General features: G+C 37.5%; 1 long non-coding RNA gene across 1 annotated transcript in view; it reads left to right on the top strand.

Annotated features, from left to right (window-relative positions):
* Positions 1-1,411: 1,411 nt before the first annotated feature.
* The window catches only part of LOC309711853, a 50,299-nt gene continuing 46,864 nt past the window's right edge, over positions 1,412-4,846 (top strand). The window contains exon 1 of the long non-coding RNA XR_014278117.1: positions 1,412-1,421. This is a non-coding gene — a long non-coding RNA (uncharacterized lncRNA). The remainder of the gene's footprint in view (positions 1,422-4,846) is intronic.

Genomic DNA, 4,846 nt, shown 5'->3' with positions numbered 1-4,846 from the left:
TTTGGGGTTCCTCGTAATTCCCTGTATTCCCATACGGCTCATCACCGTATTATTTGATCAAATGAGAAACGGTCGCTTTTCCCACACCAAGTGGTTTACAATCTGTAGCTTTAATTACGGTGAGTATGTGTGTTTAATAATCTATTAATTCAATTTGGTGATATTGCAAAGCCAGGGGAAAATGCTCTGACAAAGAAAGTCTAAATTCCATTCATAGCGAGGATAATCTGTGCACCTTGAAGCAGGTGCCTTTCCCATGTATTTATCTAGTCTAAAAACCATGTATAGTTGTAAAGCTATGCAGTGACTGTGTGCACTGTGAATAACCTCTTCTTCGATATCAGCACACTTATACACTGACAAATGCTCTGGTTATTCTAGAGCTCGGTCATCTCTCTCCATGACAATAGCAAAAACTCTGCTCCTAACACAAGCGCAACACATTTCCGGAGCACTAGTTTTCCCCAAACTGTTTTCGGAAAAGATACCACTATCTATCAAGGATGGACGCAAGTAATTCCACACCTCATGGATTAAAAAGTTTGCTGGAGAGTTTATCCAGAGCAGCTCTCCTGGCGCAGCCAGATGACATCCCACGGTTCCTGTGTGCACATGTGGAGAACATGATCAAATTCAGCGACGATCAACAGTTAAAAGACATCATCGAGGTCATCTTCTGGTATCAGTGCCAGTGGGGTAAATGCGATGTTTTTAATGTTAAGAAGGAGTGCCCTAATGGAAGTCCTTCTTGTAGAGACAAACTTGGAAGCTTTCTTTCAACGGCTCAGGGCACCTATGTTAAGTTAACTGTATTTCAGTTTATTACTGGGACATAAACACTACAGAATTGTCAGTCAAATTTACTATGACTGAGAGTGTAATTCCTCTGTAATTAAATGGAATTTCAATGCATTTCATTTGAAATTACAACGTAATTATATTTAACCACACATATCTAAAAGGGCTACACTAGAATAAGAGGGTGACAGTTTTTATTTTTATTTATTTATTTTTCTTACAAAAAACAAAGAATACTACTGTAAGTACATGTAAGTACTTTTAAAAACTGCATAAAAGGAATTGTAAACACTGCATAACTTTACATATTTTATAGGAAACAAGAAGTACTTACATTGTAGGTAAATAGTGGATAAATTATTTTAAATAGTGCCTAAACTGTGGGTGTTTTACAGGAAAAGGACGCACAAAGTATTCTGTAGGTATTTTTAAGTAGTAAATTTATAAATTTATGTGGTTTATGGGAAAGAAGAAATAATGCACAGTAAGTCTCTCCCTCTACATATATATATATATATATATATATATATATATATATATATATATATATAATTTTAAGTACTGCAAGATTTCTTTGCAAAAAAAAAAAAAAAAAAAAAAATTTCCCCTAGCTTACATTATAAGTTTGTTGCAGAGCTGTATTGTGGAATGGTTTAATATTTCCTAACTTCCAGGTATTTTATAGAAAAGGAGACACTCCTTTCCTGTGCACCCCTTTTAAAAGTTACATTTGAACAGGGATTGTGAGAGAAAAATAATAATTAGACTTGGCTCAATTATTATAAAGTAACATGGGCCTGCAAATTCTGGCGATATTTATTTATTTTTTTTGCAAGTTGATAAGGGAGAACAGTCTTCATCACAATTTTATAGGTAAATCAAAGGACAGTTGAATAACAGAAAATGTACCGGCATAATGAATGTTAAATAAAGATGTAAAAGGGCAAGTGTTATCCATTCCATAATATTGCTCACACTCCAAAAAGTTTACGCCCCAACATTCCCAGATTTACGGTTTAAATTGTTAGTTTTTCTGCAAAATTACCATGAAATTACTTACACAGTTCTTACATTTACATGCAGTTTAATTAGTTCTTTGTATCTAAAAGCCTGACTTGTTACACCCTTATTCTAGTATGTATTTGTAGGTAAATATAATTACATTATAATTTCAAATAATTATACATTGAAATTCCATTTATTTACAGGAGAATTACATCTTTGGGCCCCTTGGTGGTAGTATTATAACGTGTTACCAAACTTCTATTAAAGTTTTAAGTCTTTATACAAAAAGTAAGGTTTGAAAACACTTTTTTCCTCAGGATTCTTTAAGTGCCATGTCCCTGCCTAAACATACACTAGTGTAATATAATGCTTTCAAAAGCTCTCACTCATGTTTTAGGATATATGGGTTACTTTCTTTGCTTTAATTAATCTTTCCTGACCTTTGCAGAGCAAACCTTCTTCAAAGATAAAAGGAACTGGACAGAAACCCCAAGACCATGTTCAGAGAAGTTTCCTATATCCACATCCAGTGCATTCTCTGTGTTCCCCGTGTCATCACCCCCCAGGAAGGATAGCAAGTCTTTAGTTGATGCTCCAAGCCATCATGAGAGTGTGTGTCCAAGTACTAAAGAAGATCAGCTCCACTCCAGGAAGCAGATTCAAAGACCATCTGTTCTGCCAGTACTCCCCACTCAGAAGCCTTCAAAAGGGTCAGGGACAGAAATCAACCAAAGAGTATATCTGCTCTCTGGCTGATTTTCATTACCATAATAAAGACACACATAGCTCACCAGCTGACCAGAGCTTGGGGTCAGTTAGCACCGACAAAGGGCCAACACCACAAAAGGATCTGGGCCTACAAAATTTAAAAGCAAAACCCGGACCATCTGTGATACAAGTTCCTTACAGACCTAAAGGAGGGTATATAGTAGATCCAGAACTAGAGCCAAAGAGAGGCAGGGCAGGGCCTTTTACAAATAGGGGGGCCTTGCTTTTTGGCAGAAAGAGCAATGTGCTGGACGGCCTAAATGTCCGGAACAATCCTGAGTTGTTATTTGTCAGTCAGTCAGTCAGTCAGTCAGTCAGTCAGTCCTCTGAGGAGCATCGATTCTCCCCTGGTTGAGGTGTCTTTACCAAGAGGGATTGACGTGACTTCAGTGTAGCAACTTACATGGCCTTACCTTGTGTATTAAATATGATGCATTCAGTGATGCAGGTGTTTACATCCTTTTTCTTCAACTATATTTCTTTGTCATATCATATTATTTTTTCCTCCCAGATTACAACCTCTGAGTTTTTATGCAAGTCATCCTTCAGCTTTTTCTGAATTATTTCCCTGTGTGTAAAAATGTTTATATTTCGACTTCACCTGCAAAAAATGCCTTTATTTTAAACTCAAACTTAAACTCAAAGAACTTTATTGTCATTGTAGTTATACAATGAAATTTGTTTGGTAGCTCACAGAGGCCAGCAGCAATAAAACAAGAAGCAGCATTGTAACATAATAACCAAGTAAATGTAGTAAAAGTATAAAATATAAAGTAAAAAGAAGGCACTTAGCACAGTAAATAAAAATAAATAAATAATAAAAAAAATACTAGTATTTACAATATGATTTGATGTGATATTTGAGTGCAAACAGTATAATATAATATAACAGTATTTACAATGTGGTAGTTGAGTGCAACGTGAATGTCCCATAAAGTGTCTAAGATAATAAGTATAACAGTATTTACAGTGTGGTAATTTAGTGCAAACATTAATGCCCAGTAAATGACTTTGTACATTAGCAGCAGACATGACATGGGGTAAAGGAGAGAGAGGGAGAGTTACAGTAGCTATTGTGTGTTGGGGGAGGGGTGACACAGGCTACAGCTCTGGGGAAAAAGCTGTTCTTTAGTCTGTTTGTGCGGGTTCTGATTGCCCTATATCTCTTCCCTGATGGGAGGGGTACAAAAAGTCTGTGACCTGGATGGGTTGGGTCCTTGATGATGCAGCTAGCTCGCTTCTGTAAACGGCTAGCATAGGCCGTGTCGAGATTCGGGAGTTTGGTTCCAATGATCCCCTGGGCAGTTTGGATGGTCCAGGTCAGAGCTCGACGATTTTCTGCAGTGCAGCTGAAGTACCACACTGTGATGCAGTAACAGAGGATGCTCTCTATTGTGCTCCTGTAAAAGTTTACTAAGCGCCGGATTGGCACATTTGCTTTTTTAAGTTTTCTTAGGAATAAAAGTCTCTGCTGTGCTTTCTTCACTAAGTGGGATGTGTTAATAGTCCATGTGAGATCTTTTGTTATGTGTAGGCCCAGGAATTTAATGTCATTCACCCTCTCAACTTCCTCACCATTTATGTGGAGGGGTGGTAGTGTTGTTTTCTTGGCTCTTCTGTAGTCTACAATGACCTCCTTTGTTTTGACAGTGTTCAGAATCAGGTTGTTGTTTCTGCACCATTTGATTAGATGTTGGACATCCTCTCTGATTGAGACTTGTTGTTGTCTGATATCCTTCCACTATTGTGGGAATAACTCTCTTAAAAATGGTTTGGGAGTTTTAAATTGAAATGTAGCATCTGTCTCGTTTGATCACTGAACCTCCTTAACCAGTGCAGTAACTGTGCAAAATAATCTGTGACACTTTGATCTTCTAGAAAGCTGCAGATCATTTGGTGTGTAACGCATCATCAAAAATATTCAGTAGCTTCGCTCATCTGTCTGTGATGTTGAAGCGGTCACACCTCACTTTCATCTTTGCTGTGAATACCATTAACATTTCACATGCAGGGAAAGCCACAGCACTGAGCCAGGGGCAAGTGCTACTCTTTATCATACACTGCTAAAAAAAATAAATAAATCAAAGGAACATTTTTTAAATCAGCTTGTAGCATCAAGTCAATTAAACTTGTGCTAGTACCTTTGCTTTGTGTCCCAGCACAGTCTCAAAAACATAGAGGAGACTCCAGGAGACAGGCAGTTACTCTAGGAGAGCTGGTTGCTGATTGGCATTTGCCATAGAATACCAGAATTATCATGTCCACCACTAGTGTC

The sequence above is a fragment of the Aulonocara stuartgranti genome (genome assembly GCF_965226115.1).
Source record: "Aulonocara stuartgranti genome assembly, chromosome: 7".
Lineage (NCBI taxonomy): Eukaryota > Metazoa > Chordata > Actinopteri > Cichliformes > Cichlidae > Aulonocara > Aulonocara stuartgranti.
Note: the sequence above shows the minus strand (reverse complement) of the source record. Positions and strands in the feature narration are given on the sequence as shown.